The sequence below is a fragment of the Phacochoerus africanus genome, unplaced genomic scaffold (assembly GCF_016906955.1).
Source record: "Phacochoerus africanus isolate WHEZ1 unplaced genomic scaffold, ROS_Pafr_v1 Scaffold_44, whole genome shotgun sequence".
Lineage (NCBI taxonomy): Eukaryota > Metazoa > Chordata > Mammalia > Artiodactyla > Suidae > Phacochoerus > Phacochoerus africanus.
The window spans coordinates 15,522-31,898 of NW_025927415.1; the positions used below are offsets into that span (position 1 = coordinate 15,522).

Genomic DNA, 16,377 nt, shown 5'->3' on the forward strand with positions numbered 1-16,377 from the left:
CCACCAGGACGGGAACTCCTCAACTTCACATTCTTACCAGCCAGAAAAAAACTTATTAAAGGCTGAGAGAAACTTTGGTCTTGGATGAGTGAGGGCTGTTGAAGTGGGTCCTGGGCTCAGAGAGGATGGTGGTTATTTCTGCCAGAGCTTGGAAAGCCGCATATGTGGATGGCATCCTCAGAGGGTCTGGACCATAAGAAAGCTCCGGAGGGTTTCCACTGAAGCTGTGCAGGCTCTAGAATCCAGGGTGGACCAGCCAGAAAGGCCACAAAGTTGGAGGATGCAGGTGTGGGCCTGAGGGAGGGGGAGACATGGCTCTCTGACCCCTTGCCAGGGCCACCCTGAGCCTCTTCATAATACTTCTACAGAGAGCAGTGTGTGGGAACAGGGCCTGTGTGCCCTCGCTGAGCTAGCAGTTCCATTCCACCACCTTGGCATCTCTGCCACATGCTTTCAGCCAGTGCCTAAATTTACTCCATTGCAGCCGCCTGCTAATGGGCTCTGATGCTCTGATGGAGATCAGGGAGTTCCTGTCAAGGCACAGTGGAAATGAATACCACTAGGAACCATGAAGTTGTGGATATGATCCCTGCCCTCGTTTAGTGGGTTAAGGATCCGGCATTGCCATAAGCTGTCATATAGGTCATAGATGCAGCTTTGATCTGGTGTTGCTATGGCTCTGGCATAGGCCAGTGGCTACAGATCAGATTAGACCCCTAGCCTGGGAAACTCCATAAGCCATGGGAGCAGCTCCAGAAAAAGAAAAAAAAAATGACATGGCAAAGTTATTCATTGGATCATAGTTTAAATAGCAGCAGATTGGAAGCACCATAGATGTCCATCCATAAGAGACTGTCTAAATTTTGATACACCATCAAATAGAAAACCATACTACCTCAAAAGTGAATGGGCATTTTTTTTAAAGGACTGCAGCCACGTCATATGGAAGTTCCCTATGCCACAGTCACAGCAACGCTGGACCCTTGACCCACTGAACCAGGCCAGGGATCAAACCTGAGTCCTCATGGATACTAGTCGGGTTTGTTACTGCTGAGCAAGAACAGGAACTCCCCAAGGATGCTTTTTAATGTATAGGAATAGAAAGATGGCTAGGATATATTATTAAGTTAAAAAAGGTAAGATGAGGAGTTCTTTTGTGACACAGTGTGTTAGGATCAGGCGTTGTCACTGCAGTGGATTAGGTTGTTGCTGTGGCGTGGATTTGATCCCTGGCCAGGAAAGCTCCATATACTGTACGCACAGCCAAAAAAAAAAAAAAAGGCAAGATGAAAAGTAGAGCATAGAGTGCCACTAGCTGTGTAAAAGGAAAATAATATAAATAATACTTGTTTATGTACCACAATATGTCTGGAAAAAATACTCAAGATTTCATGATTGTGGTTACCTGGTGGAGGGACTAGAAGGATTGGTGACAGAATAAGAGGCCAACTTTTCACTGGACCTCTTTTTAGTCTTTGAAATGTGAACTGTAAAATTTATTAATTCTTCTTTTTTTTTTTTTTGGTTTTTGGGGCCTCACCTGCAGCATATGGAAATTCCCAGGCTAGGGGTTGAATCAGAGCTACAGCTGCTGGCCACAGCCACAGCAACAAGGGACTCAAGCCACATCTATGACCTATACTGAAGCTCATGGCAATGCTGGATCCTGGACCCACTGAGCAAGGCCAGGGATTGAACTTGCATCCTCATGGATACTAATCAGATTTATTTCTGCTGCTCCACAATGAGAAATTTCCAAAAGAAGTACCAGAAGGGTCTTGAAGAGATATTTGCACATCCATATTCATAATCACACTGTTCACAATAGGCAGAATAAGGAAGCAACACAAGTGTCCATAGACAGATAAATGACTAAACAAAATGCAGTATATCCATGCAATGGAATATTATTCATTACGCTTGGTGGGTTTTTTGGGGTTTTTTTTGTTTGTTTGTTTGTTTGTTTTTTCTTTTTAGGCAAAAGACCTGTGGCATATGGAAGTTCACAGGTTAGGAGTCAAATCAGAGCTGCAGTGCTGGCCTATGCCACAGTTCACAGCAACGCTGAATCCTTAACCCACTGATCAAGGCCAGGGATCAAACCTGAGTCCTCATGGATACTTGTTTCTTACCACTGAGCCACAAAGGGAACTCCCTATTCATTCTTAAAAAGGAAGAAAAATCTGACACATGCTACAATATGAGTGAACCTTTAGGATATTATGCTATCTGAAAAAAGCCAGTCACAAAAAAAAGTGTGTGACTACACTTATATAATGTGTGTCAAGAGGTCAAATTCATATTGAGAGAAGTTAACTGATGGTTGCTGGGGCTAAGGAGAGGAGGAAATGGGGTGCCATTTAATGGGTATAGGGTTTCAGTTTTACAAAATGAAAAGTTCTGGATATTGGTTGCACAGTACTATAAATACACTTCACACTACTGAACTGAATACTTGGAAATGGTTCAGATGGTAAATTTTATATGTGTTCTTCCCCACAATTAAACTTTAAAGAAAGAAACAGAATCTGAAAGGCTGGTAGGACAATAACAGTATATCTAATATTTGGAGAAGAGGACGAGATCAGGGCTGACAAAAAGCCGAAATCTTCACAAATTTGAGGAAAGGCAAAATCTGCAGATTCAAGAAGCTGTGTGAGGAGTTCCCATCATAGCACAGCAGAAACAAATCTGACTAAGAACCATGAGGTTTTGGGTTCAATCCCTGGCCTACCTCAGTGGGTTAAGGATCTGGCATTGCCCTGAGCTGTGGTGTAGGTCACAGACATGGTTCAGATCTGGCATTGCTGTGGCTGCTGTGTAGGCCAGCAGCTGTAGGTCTGATTTGACCCCCCAGCCTGGGAACCTCCATATGCTGTGCATGCAGCCCTAGAAAAGACAAAAAAAAATTAAGTTAAAAAATGAAATTAAAAAAAAGTATCCATACAGAGATGCCACATTGCTTACTGGGGCAAAATGTCTCTAATTCCTGTGACTTCTCATTAGAAGCCATGGAGGCCAGAAGGAAATAGCACACCATTTTTTAAGTGCTAAGAGAAAGGAACTGTTAACAGAATTCTGTATCCAGTGAGAATGTCCTTCAGGAAAGAATGTGAAAAGAGATTTTCTCAGATGAAGGAAAACCGAGTGAATTTGCTGCCAGTGGATCTAATCTGAAAATTCCTAAAGGGTCTTCTTGAGACAGAAGGGGAATGATTATAGAAAGAAACATGGAATATCAGGAGTGAAAAAGAGGAATATCCAGGGTTGATATTTGATGAGGATAACATTATTCTCCACTGAGGTTTTTCTTTTTTCTTTTTTTTTTTGTCTTTTTGCCTTTTCTAGGGCTGCTTCCCATGGTGTATGGAGATTCCCAGGCTGCAGGTCAAATGAGAGCTATAGCCACTGGCCTATGCCAGAGCCACAGCAATGCCAGAGCTGAGCCACATCTGCAACCTACACCACAGCTCACAGCAATGCCGGATCCTTAAGCCACATGCGCAAGGCCAGGGATTGAACCCACAACCTCATGGTTCCTAGTCATATTCGTTAACCACTGCGCCACAACGGGAACTCCTCCACTGAGGTTTTAAAAATGATGTTTGATGTTTCAAAACAAAAAACTACTGTGGTATTTGAAGTGGTTCTCAATGTATTTGCAAACAATATTTAAAACAGAAAGTCAGAAACTACTAAAAAAAAAATGAGGTGTACATGGGCCAACTGAAAGAGCTTCCAATGGCCAAAGTGAAGCAATTTGACCAGGAAAATAAGTAATATAGTATGGGTTTATAACCCAAAGTATAAAATAAATGGCTATGAATCCCTATTAATAAATAAATGACTAACTCAATCATTCAGTCCATCAATAAGGGATAATAAAAATATTTTGTACAGAAGAATTCCAGATAACTTATGTAGGTACTCTGTTCTCAGGACGTGCAGCACAATTTCCTGCTTTTAACTGTAGACTGATCATCATGTCATATTGTTAAAAAGGACAATATAGAAAGGGAATAAAAAGACAGTGGAAAAATCTAACAGGAGTCAAGGTCAACCACACAAGTGCTAAGTCCTTCCTAGAGTATGTGTATCATTGATATGTGAAGAGAATGGCACTTTACCTCTGTGATCTTCTCCCCAGAGTCCATAAACTCCATCTAATCATGAAGAAACATCAGGCATATTCCAAGCGGGGGACATTGTACAAAATAAGTGACCAGCATCCTCAAAACTGTCAAGGTCATCAAAAACAAGGTGTCTGAGAAATTGTCACAGCCCAAGAGGGGCCTAAGGAGACACGACAACTAAATGTAACTTGGTATCATAGATGGAATACTAGAACAGAAAAAACACATGAGGTGAAAACTAAGGAAGTTTGAATAAAAAGTATGGATTTTAAAGTATGGACTTCAGGAATTCCATACTTTAAATTGGCTCAGTGGGTTAAGAACCCGACAGGGTCCATGAAGATGTGGGATCTATCCCTGGCCTTGCTCAGTGGATTAAAGACAGAATGTAGCATCCCTGCAAGCTGCAGCATGGGTTGCCATTGTGGCTGGGATCCAGCATTGCTGTGGCTGTGGCTGTGGCATAGGCTGGCAGCTGCAGCTCCAATTCAACCCCTAGCCTGGGAACTTCCTAGAGGCCCTAAAATATATATATTTAAAACAGAAAGTATGTATATACATTTGTTTGTTGTTTTTTTCTTTTTTCCAGGGCCATACTCGCAGCATATGGAGGTTCTCAGGCTAGGCGTCAAATTGGAACTATACCTGCCAGCTCACACCACAGCCACAGCAATGCAGGATCAAAGCCACATCTGAGACCTACAACACAGCTCATGGCAACGCTGGATCCTTAACCCACTGAACAAGCTCAAGGCTCAAACCTGTGTCCTCATGGATGTTGGTCAGAGGACCCTGAGCCATGATGGGAACTCCTTTTTTTCTTTCTTTTTTCCTTTTTTTTTTTTTTTTTTTTTTTAGAGAGAGAGAGAGAGGGAGAATATGAACATGAATGCATATCAAGGGAAAAAGAGTAAGAATGAGAATCTAACAGGATATAAACTTGGGTTTCAGGGAGTTCCCATTGTGGCACAGCAGAACCAAATCCAGCCAGTATCCATGAGGATTCGGGTTCTATCCCCGGCCTTGCTCACTGGGTGGGGGATCCAGTGTTGCCGTGAGCTGTGGTGTATGTCAAAGATATGGCTCAGATCTTGCGTTGCTGAATAGTGTCTGAGTAGACAGACTGAGCGAGGTATTGAAGAGGCAAGAATGCTGAAGAAGCTTTGAAGTATGCTCATGGCAATGACCTAGGCTCGTAGCAATGATCTTGGCTTTTAGGGAAGCAAAAGCTAGCACACTGGACCCTGAGGCCCAGTGATGCACCACCATGGCCTCTGATTTTATTTGCAATGTCTTGGGCACTCAGTATGCAGGAGCGTTTTAGGACTGGCTGAGTCACTGGAAACAGAAATCAAGGAGGAAGTCACAGTACTCGGTACTAGGAAGGGGAGGTGCCTTCCACCTTCCTTGGTCCTGTAGTATTGCTACTTCTCCTCTGCAGAGAAAACGTAGCCTGAAGTGTGACAAGTTCCAGCAGGGGTGAGAAGGCTCCCCGCCTTCTTTAGCCCTCTGTGATTTGTAACTGCTCATTCGAGCCTTCACATGGAGTGCATGGTCTCTATCAGGTTTTAGGATTTCATTATATTTTCTTGCCTTATTCTCAAATTATTTCTCTTTCCTTTATAATTATTTAAAAGTCCACCAGTTGGCTTCTCCAACCATTGCAATTTGAGAGATGAGACCCTGTCTTCTCCCATAGGACTCAGCCGTACACTATCTCAGGGACCTGAGAGGCCAGGCCTCCTTCTCTAAGCCTGGTTCACATCCTTTTGGTTGAATTCAAGCAGTGAGAGGACACATTTTCCTTTTGAAAAACAAAGTTGGCTTTGGACACACTCTGCAAGTGTACGTTTTCAACTTAGAGCTCTGTGCTCTTTGTTAAAAGCCCCCTTTGGGTTAATTACAAAGTGCCTAAATTATATTTGATTATTTCAGGAGAAAAATATGCACTAGGACAGTGTGTCTGTGCCTGCAAATCCACTGACTGACATTCCATTCTCTACATTTCACTTTTTCTCAAGAAATGTCCTGACTACATGTGTCATTCAAACAAACCAGTTGTGAGAGGCATTGGGAGAAAGCATGGAGCCCTTTCTAGGTTTCTGGGCTAAAATGTACTTTCAAATAGCCCCTCCACTCCTATAACTATCTCTTCCACCCCTGTGCATGTGTGAGACCTTCCCTTATGAGATTCCATACTCATGAAAATATTGATAGGATGAAACCAACACGGGAGTACCGTCCTGCATTTTGGCTCTACCACGTGGTTTGTGGAAGGAGAAACTGGCCTTTCATGGTTGCTGCATCTCATCCACTTTTCCCAGAGTGGCTCCTGCTGCCTGAGTTGGTGACGGTAGGACTGGGCATCTTCCATCCCACCCTCTCCCTCAGGTCCTTTGTGGAACTGCTGCAAATCCACCCGAGATGGCATGTCTTCCTTTGGCATCTGCTCTGCAGCTGGGACAATCTCCATGGCATAACACAGAGGGCGATGTGGTTCGTGTTGGAAAGCTCTTGAAGTTGAAAACTGCTTTAACAGTCCAAATCCTGGAAACCTGTTTATGAAATGTCCTCATAACTCTTCACGAAGCTGCACTGGGCACATCAACCCTCTACGGCTTGGAGGTAACTGTGAGATGTGAGGACACTCAGGAGGAAATGTCCGTTTGTTTTCCAAGTTAGTTTAGCACAAGATCACTGTCACCTAAGCAATGGAACATGTTGCTATGGGAACTGCAAAGATGATAATGCTGCTTCAAAAGGTTGACAATTGGAAAAGCCTCTTTTTTTATGTCATGCCCATGGGATGCACATTTTGCTTAGATCATTACTGTTTAAAGTTTGTTCATATAAACTATTTGGGAGCAAATAATTTGTGACTTAAAATATTTAGAATATTGAAATTTGGGGGAAAGTATTACCATCTAGGTGCATTAAAATCGCTTGTGTGCTGGAACTCTCACAGGCCTGATGGAGTCAGTGTTGTTATCAGGAAGATATAAAATCTCCCTGCAAAGCCATGTGGAATGGCCCATCTCATTCATGTCTTATCCTGGATTCAGGCCACTGATGAATGGTTTATGCACAGAGTCTTGGTGCATTTCTTTTTTCACTCTCGTCTCCTGAAATTTCCGGCTTTCACAATATAGGTTACAGAACCATGACAGTCTCTTCATGAAACCATGACTGGAGCCACATGCCATATGCCCCCACGTGTGTTTGTATCATTACACGGACATGGATGAGTGCATATCTATGTATGAGTGCATGGGTATATACATACCTATTCAGTCCTCATTGTCATGTGGTTGGGGTCTGTAGTCACCACAAACATGGAATCAGTGAACACTGAACCACTGCGCCCATGGGAAATTCAGGGTTAGGTTCCTGCCAGCCTCTGGTCACACTTTTTTGTCTCTTGATAAATACAAAAGCTTATTTTATGTGTGTTTCTGTTTAAAGACACCTTGTTTAATATACACTGTTGTTTCATTGGCACTGAACTCACAGCCAATTGCGCTGTAATCCTATGTGTAAACAAAACGTATCTAACCAATGTATTTTCCCCCATAAAGTCCTAGACAACACTTCAGCACCGAACATGGGGGCTATTTGAAAGAGTTAAATCACACACACACACACACACACACACACACACACACACACACACCACAAAAATGTGGGGAAATGTGGCACTAAATAGACTGGAGAAGGGACATTTGCTTACAGTATGAGTGGAAACAGGAAGGCAGAGTTTCGCTTTGTTCAGCCTGAGCTGGAAATGCATTTGTAGGTAGGTGAATTTTTCTCTTCTCTGTGTGTGTCCACATGTGAGCAAAAGCACCCCAAGCCCTGACTTGGGGTGACAAATACATTTTAGTGAATAGGTGAATTCTCTGATATGGAATCTGTGACTAATGAGAACCAACTGTATGTGTATATATATATAAAATCAATACCATCTTCCCACCAGATGGAAGATCCAGTGGTGAACCATGTGGAAGCCAGGGCAGACCTCTGCCAGCCAGAACACACTGTACACTTCCTGTCCCTTGAGCACTTCCTTCTTCTGAGCACTCTGGGAATGAGCTCCCCACTCCCTGGCTCCTCAAGCCCTGGCTTTTGTCCTCCTCGCAAGGCACCTACAGTGTGTGTTGGGGTGATGCTTTCTCCAGGTGTATGACCTGTTATCCTTTTAGGCTGTGCAGATGTGGAGGGTGAGCCAGGGCCCCATGTTCAGGGCAGTTATCCACAGCTGGTGGGCGAGCCACGTGTGAGAAGATCTGCAATATGGAAATGCTTGTGTCAGGAGACTGGAGGTGGGCAAGGCTCCTCTGAAAGATATTATTGGCCCGTCTCCCTTCCATGGCTTTCTTTTTGTCTGGTTTACTGGCTGCCCCAGCCATCATGCAGATGACAGAAGAATGAATTAGCAGTCTAGAGACTGTGCCAGGTCTTGCCTGTACAACCAGGTAGGAGTTGCTCTTCATGTCCTCATCTGTAGAAGAAGGTCATTTGTTTAGGGAAATCCTATGGTTCTAAAGTCCTTTTTGAGGAAAAAGAACTAATAATGTAATTCTGAGAAACTCAGATGGAATTGTGTAACAAGGTACTTGCATGCCATTTCAGAAACCCTGTTGTTGTCTGTTTTTTTTTTTTTTTTTTTTTTTTTTCCCCTTAGGGCTGTATCCGTGGCATATGGAGGTTCCCAGGCTAGGGGTTGCATCAGAGCTGTAGCCACCAGCCTACACCACAGCCACAGCAATGAGGGATGCAAGCCACTTCTGTAGCCTACACCACAGCTCACAGCAATGCTGGAACCTTAACCCGCTGAGGGAGGTCAGGAACCCAACTTGTGTCCTCAGCGATGCTAGTCAGATTCATTTCCACTGAGCCACGTTGGGAACTTCAGGAGCCCTGTTCTTTATGAAAGTATTCAGGAGATAATGCAATATGTGCTTTATATCTTCTCCACTTAAAAGCTGACTCATTTGCATAAAACCTTTTTGGATGGTTTTTATGAATGTTTTGGGTTTTCAGAGTTAAAAGAATTTTTGAGTTGTGGTAGCATCACAACCCCTAAAAATTGTTTAATAGCATCAAGATTAGGTAGGCCATTTTGTTTGGGATTTCAGTAACTGAGAAAGTATAGGTTGTTAGCAGCACTCTGGAGCATGTACTACCCGTAGCACACTCTGTTAGTCACTAACATTATACTGGTTCTAGACACAACAGGATTCCCATTTTTCAGTTGATGAAACCAAGGCTCAGAATGGCTAGGATGTCTGACACACTCTTCAAATCCAAGTGTCCAGGTCCCATAACCTACATTCTTTTCCTTTGGCTTTGCAAAGTATAACACTCTCAATGTACATTAGATTTTCTTGGCCAAATGTGGAAATTATGTTTTGCAATTTTTAGCTCCAGTGTAGTTATAAGATCTAGTATATGGGAATAAAGACATTGAGGAAGTAGACTTATTTTACTAGGAACCAACACCTCATCCCTTTTGCAGAACAAAATTAGACTTTAAAAAAACCCCAAGATGTTATTAAAAGAAACTTTCAAATATAGTTTTTATTCTGGTAGAATTGCTTTTAAGCTGGTAGATGCTATATATGTTAGTTGCCTTGTGCATCTACCAAGCGAAAAGCACTGTACTTAGCAAAATTGTCAGCAATTTCTTTAGATGCCCTTTGACTCTCTGGTGAGCAATCAAAACATTCCCATCTACTCCTCAGGGAGAGTCTGAATGTAAACACACCATTCCTTCTGTTCAGCTCCTGGGCACCCTCTCTACCTTTCTGAGTCTTCTGCCCAAGTTGGTTACCTTGTCACCAACATCCCACTCATGAAAGGGTTGGCACTTCCTTGAGTACTGCTCACCACTGGTCACCTTTCTCTCCTCTCCCAATCAGGACTGTCCTGTCACATCACATCGCATCACCTTTCACTCACCAAGTGTTTATGGAGCATTCAGCTCACGCCAGACACTATTCGAGGTAGTGGGAACACAGCAAAGAGGAAACGAGGGTGAAATCCCTGCTTGGGGCTTACATTCTAGTGGAGAAAAGAGAAAACAAACAAGAGATGGAGACCGAGTGTTGCTGGTGGACCTGGCAGTGTGCTCCAGAGAGGGACCAGGAGGAGGAAAGGACACCTGAGTGGATGAGACTGAAGCTGGGGACCAGTGAGGGAGGGGTGGGAACAGTGTGGTTGTGGGGGACAGAGGACAAGGTGGAAGAGGCCTGGAGGCGGCAGGTGCAGGGAGGGACTGCAGGTGGCAGGTACGTGGAGGGACTGTGAGCGGCCAGAGGCCCCAGGATGGTGGCCTAGGTGGGACCCAGCCAGCAGCGGGGAGCAGAGGGTAACCACTGTGGGTAGAGCTGGGGATGGGCCAAGGGAGCTGGACACAGTGGCTTCCAGCAGTAGGCACAGAGACCAGGTGGAGGTTGTGTTCCGGACACTTTCCAGTTGGGCCGCATCAAGGGTCCACCTGCCCACGTGGCTCCCGCCCAGCGAAGGAAAGGAAAGCATTCTCCACCATCCGAAGACAGGGGGCTGTGAGCTCCAAGCACGCACTCTGTAGTCAGGCGGGCCTGGGAGCTTCACAGTGTCTCCTCAGCTCATGGGGGGGGCGGGGGCGAGGTGCCAAGGCAGGCGCGCTGGGGCTCGGCGGGGGGCAGGGGGCGGGGGTGGCAGCCTCTGCAGGCCGCACGCGGGAAGACCGGGCCTTACCAGGCCCTGTACGGTGGGGGGGGGAACCCCCGTCAGTAGGCCTTGCGGGGGGGCAGGGCCTTCGCAGGCCGTGACCTGGTGGGGCGGGGCCTCGGCAGGCAGCGCGCGGGGAGGCGGGGCTTCGGCAAGCCGCGTGCTGACAGGGCAGGCCTCGGCAGTCCAGGTGCCAGGGGGGCGGGGCCTCTGCAGGACGTGCCCTGGGGGGGCGGGGCCTCGGCAGGCTGTGTGACTGGGGGGACGCGGCTTCTGGGGGCCGCGCGGGGAGGCGGGGTCTCGGCGGGCCGTGTGCCCGGGGGGGGGCGGGGCCTCGGCAAGCCACGTGCCAGGGAGGCAGGGCCTTGGCAGGCCGCGTGCCAGGGAGGAGAAGCCTCGGCAGGACCTGTGCCGGGGGGCGGGGCCTCGGCAGGCCTGCGCGCGGGGAGGCGGTGCTTCGACAGGCCGCGCGCGGGGGGAGCGGGGCCTCGGTAGGCTATATGACTGGGGGGCGTGGCTTCTGCAGGCCGAGCCGGGGAGGCGGGGCCTCGGCAGGCCTTTTCCTGGGGAGATGGGGCCTTGGCAGGCCGAGCACGGGGAGGCGGTGCTTAGACAGGCAGCGCGCGGACAGGGGGTCCTCGGCAGGCCGCGTGCCAGGGGGGCGGGGCCTCGGCAGGCCGTTTCCTAGGGGCGCGGGGCCTCGGCAGGCGTCGTGCCGGGGGGCGGGGCCTCGCAGGCCGCGCGCTGACAGGGGGTCCTCGGCAGGCCTCGTGCCGGGGGGGCGGGGCCTCGGCCGGCTGTGTGCCAGGTTGGCGGGGCTTCTGCAGGCCGGGCGCGGGGGGGCGGGGCCTCGGCTGGCAATGTGCCCGGGGGGCGGGGCCTCGGCAGGCCATGTGCCAGGTTTGTGGGGCCTCGGCAGGCCCTCTGCCGGGGGGCTTGGCCTCGGCAGGCTATGTGAGTGGGGGGCGCGGCTTCTGCACGACGCGCGCGGGGAGGTGGGGCCTCGGCTGGCAATGTGCCCGGGGGGCGGGGCCTCGGCAGGCCGCGCGCGTGGAGGCGGGGCCTCGGCAGGCCGTGGGAGGCGGGGGCACACGGCTCCCACCCAATCCCAGGCATCTCGAATCGCGGTGTTGCCCTTAGTTTCCTCAGGAACCGTTTTTTAACGGCTGGCGCAGCTGCTTCCCTAACTGGGGTCTTGCAGTGCAGGCGTGGTGTCTCTGCACTGCGCCCTGCAAGCAACTGAAACCCGGCCAAGCACAAAGGAAAAGAAAAGGTAGACTTTGCTTTATTTCCCAGACTGTACTTTTATGAGCAGGGACTTGTTAATGGGCTTTGTAGGTGACAGTTGAACTGCTGACGAGAAGAAGGCCTGAGGGGGCGGGGCGCAGAGGAGTCCAGGGCGTCAGAAGAGCCAGTGGGGAGCAGGTGGTGGTGCTGAGGGAGTGAGGGGGCGGTGGGGAAGACGGAGATGAGATGAGAGGGTGGTGGTGAGATGGGGAGGATGGTGATGAGGTGGGAGGATGGCGATGAGATGGGAGGAGGTGGGGAGGTGGGGAGGATGGTGATGAAGTGGGAGGATGGTGGTGATGAGGTGGGAGGACAGCAATGAGTGGGAGAATGGCGGTGATGAGGTGGGAGGTTGGTGATGAGATGGGAGGGTGGTGGTGAGGTGGGAGGATGCCAGTGATGAAGTGGGGAGGACAGCGATGAGGTGGGAGTACGGAGGTGAGGTGGGAGGATGGTGGAGTTGAGCTGAGAGGGTGGTTAGGAGATCTGCGGTGAGGTGGGAGGATGGGGGTGAAGGAGGAGGGTGGCGATGGGATGGTGACAGCTGTGACGAAGTGGGAGGTCGGTAATGAGGTGGGAGTAAGGCGGGGTGGATGGGGATGAGGTGAGAGGACAGCTGGAGGAAGTGGAGAAGGGGCTGACTGCAGGGCCAGCAGTGAGAGGGCTGTCACACCGCACAGGAATCTTGACAGGCATCCAGCTTGAGAGGAAAGCCTTCAGGAAGGAGGGGCGTTGGGTGTCATTCAGATGGGCCCAGTTACGGTAGATTGAGGACGTTATCAGCACTCCTAAATATCAAATAGACAACCTATCAGCATCTTTTACGAACCCGTAATGGAAACGAATCTGGAAAAGACTAGATGTACACATGCAGGGGTATAATGGAATCACTTTTCTGCACACCTGACACACAACATTGGAAATCAACTCTGCTTCAATAAAAAAGTTATTCAGGAGGGGACAGGAGCAGAGTGATAATTAGGTTATTGTGGTGACAGTCGCCAACTTCCAGCCCCCTTTGGTGCTGGGCTCCTCCTTCCTCCTCTCACAGGTGCGAATGCGTCTGACCCTCTGCCCAGACGTGACTCTTGCTAGAATGTCCATGTTAGAGGGGCTGTGACTCTTTAAAAGGACTTTTTCCCCGGTGGGGTCCCCAGGGTCCCAGGCCTGGCTTGCCAAGAGTGGTCATGAGGGGCCAACTCTCACAAAAGCCCTGGGACTGAGAAGGCCTGCATCAGCTTCCACTTGGAGCCATGGAGGTGGCCACTTACAAATGCCTTTTTAATGTTGCTCCCAACACTCTGTAACATATCAGGCCATTGCTTCAGGTAATTTCATCTTGAGGCCACTTTCCATTTTATTTCTTATTTTCCTGAAGGGATATTGTCCTTGTCAAGCAGACAGGAGCTGACGAGGGGAGGGGTCGTAAAAATGTGTTATAACTTTGTAAAATTTCTCACCCAGCTCCCTCCCATCATCAACTCAAGACCTAAGATACCTGAAAAGCGTCTCTTCTCTCCTCCTTTTTCTTCCTCTGGCTGGTCCTGACCAGAGGGCCCTAGTGAGAGCGGCTCCTGATGATGTCAGGATCTTCTTTGGAACCTGCAGCATAATTCATTTTCCCCGGAATGGATGTGGAGCCTCCCGGTGCTTCCAAATTGGGCTGCACCAACTCTGAGACGTCCGTGTTCCATTTTCTCAACGTGCCAGTGAATTGTCAAGACAAAGCTTTGTGTCAAGATAGAGAAGCATCTTTTTCCAGGCCTGCATTTCTGGCTGGGAAACAGGAGCCCAAATCCTAAATGTGTCTATTTGGTCAGCTTACAGTCCAAACAGCGATTTTGGAAGTGTGGAGTTTGCAGAGCCTGATGCCTCTCCTGACTCTCCTGCAGTTTAAATCTGCACGGTTGTCACCAGTTACAGACTATGGCAGATGGCTTGCAGTGTGTAGAGGAGGACGATGGGCAAGGAATCAAAGAGAGAAAAGAGCAGCGCATGTCCTGGTTCAGCTGCTCCAAGTTGCCATTGAAAGTGCATAATTTCACCAGACTCTAGCCTCAAAAATCCATGGTCAATTAAAAGCTGTCTCCGGTCAATGGGTTGTGACACAGAGTTTCTATGTTCTAGGGACACCTTCTACCCTTTAGACAGACTGCCTTTCGCCCTGAAGAATGGCATCCAAAGCCCCACTGTCAGCTACCAAGTGTGTAACTTGCATTGGTGGCACCTTCAGGTTTCATGGCATTTCCTGTCTCTTCACCATGTATAGGCTGTGCGTTAAAACTTCCGAATTCCCCTTTTCTATTCTCAAGGGTTCCCACACCCCAGGTGATGATGGAATCCGCAATTATAATAAGCAACTTCCAAACAAAATTAAGGGCCCTGCTTTCCTTACAACCATTGCTCTTTTCCCTATAATTCTTCAAAATGGCCCAAGACAGTTTAAGGCTGCTGTCTTTGGCTTCTGTGCAGAAACGAGTGCCTCCTGGTTTCTTCATCTGCTGAAGATGGACCTGGTCCCTTCTCATTTCTTAACCTAAGCTGTGAACCTTTTGCTAATGACGATTTGTAGTCTGAGCTCTCTGGGGTCCAGAGAGAGCTCTGCAGGTGCCTGTCAAATGCTCCACCTGAGAAAGACCAAGCCAAGCTAAATCAAGCACCATGGCTTGACTCAGCTTTCCAAGTTCTGCAGCAGAACAGCAACCCCCCACCCCCACCAGGAACAGAACCTCCCATCAACAGCTTCCTCTCTCCCCCTGGGTTTCTCCCAGTAATTTTTTGAAGATTGCCCAGGGCTGCCAGCCTCATCTGCCTTTTCACTTGGCTCGTTCGTCCTCTCCCAGCTATTTGCTAAAATACAGGGCTTCCTCCCCCTCTTGTTAGAACAAAACTTGCTAGGAAGTTGACCCTAGTCTTCTGAGGCTTCCTCGTGTTGTCCCAAAGCCTGTCAGGTAATTTGTAAGTTTGTTAGTTTAAGTGGCAGAGCTAAAGGCTTTTCTCTAACCAACTGACTGGTTTCCCCTCTGCCTCTGAGCAAGCTTCATTCTAGAGTCAGAGATGTCCAGGCACAGCCTTCTGAGTACACTATCCTCTTGACTTTGAAACCTTCACTGGGCTTTGCCTGCATCTATGCTGGATGATGAGCCTCGGCAACACATGAGGACTTCCATGCCTCACTGGTAAGCACCACTGTGCTGCTGGGCTGGAGCCTGCATCCTCCATTCCTATATCCATGCCTACTTTTCAGGCTCACTGGTGAAGAAATAGGATGAGGAAGAAGGAAAGGATCAGAGGCAAGGAGCATGGTCTCACTGACAGTCCATAAGCCTGCACATCTGAGTTTCAGCTCCTTTTATGCAGGTTTCACAGCTGAGAAACTGAGCCCACCCAACTCTCATTCTGTCTTCACACCACAAGGCTGGCATGGGCAGAGTGCCATGAGGAGAGAACACAGCTCCCACCATGGAGAACCCCTCTAAACTTGCTTGCACCAAAGTCTAGTTCCAACAGCATGTGGCCCGTGGAAAATGCAGCTGCGGTCAGTAACTGAGGTTCTCAGACAGCCTTGCCCTTGCATCCTAGCTCCTAGCACATGCTCCTTCCTGGTTCGCCTACCATGAAGCACGTGACCCCTCTGATGAAACACATATGTGATGACTGACATCCTGGGTCCCTGCCCATGGCAAGTAGGCCCCTGCAGTCCCTGGACCACAGTTCTCCCCCACCGAAGGACCCTGCAGGCCATGGAGCACCATGGCTTACAGCAGGGTTTTGGCCCCCATCACTAATGTCGTCCCACTAAGTATGTGCCAAGAGGACTCTCGTTAAGCCTAAAACCTAATTTGATATGTGGAAGATCCATCTTCACATAAGACCTCAGACTGGTGACAGTTTGGTTTACAGAGAGAGGGTCACAGTCCCAGAGGAGAGATCTACCCAGCAAGGGTGCTCAATGAGGAAGACAGAGCTTTATCCCCTTATTCCTGCAGCATCCACCCTTGACCTTCATGGTTCACTTTGGTCTCAGGCTTTCTCCCAGGGTTGAAGTGAGGGTGTGGATGTTGTCCTGTACCTCTCCTAGGTCTTAAGAGTACAGCCAACACTCAGCCTCCTCCTACACTCTGGCCCCTCAATCAGCCCTGGGCACCTAATGTGGATATGACAGACATGCAGCTGCTGCGACAGCCCCTGGTGAGTGCCAAGACCAGCCTTCCCAGTGAGTCCACTCAGGACCTGAGGCATCGCT

General features: G+C 48.6%; 1 long non-coding RNA gene across 1 annotated transcript; it reads left to right on the forward strand.

Annotated features, from left to right (window-relative positions):
- The first annotated feature begins 11,911 nt into the window (after window positions 1-11,911).
- Window positions 11,912-14,227, forward strand: LOC125119303 (uncharacterized). Its single transcript, XR_007133064.1, has 2 exons — window positions 11,912-12,117; window positions 13,596-14,227. It is a non-coding gene; the product is annotated as an uncharacterized LOC125119303 (long non-coding RNA).
- The last annotated feature ends 2,150 nt before the right edge of the window (window positions 14,228-16,377 follow it).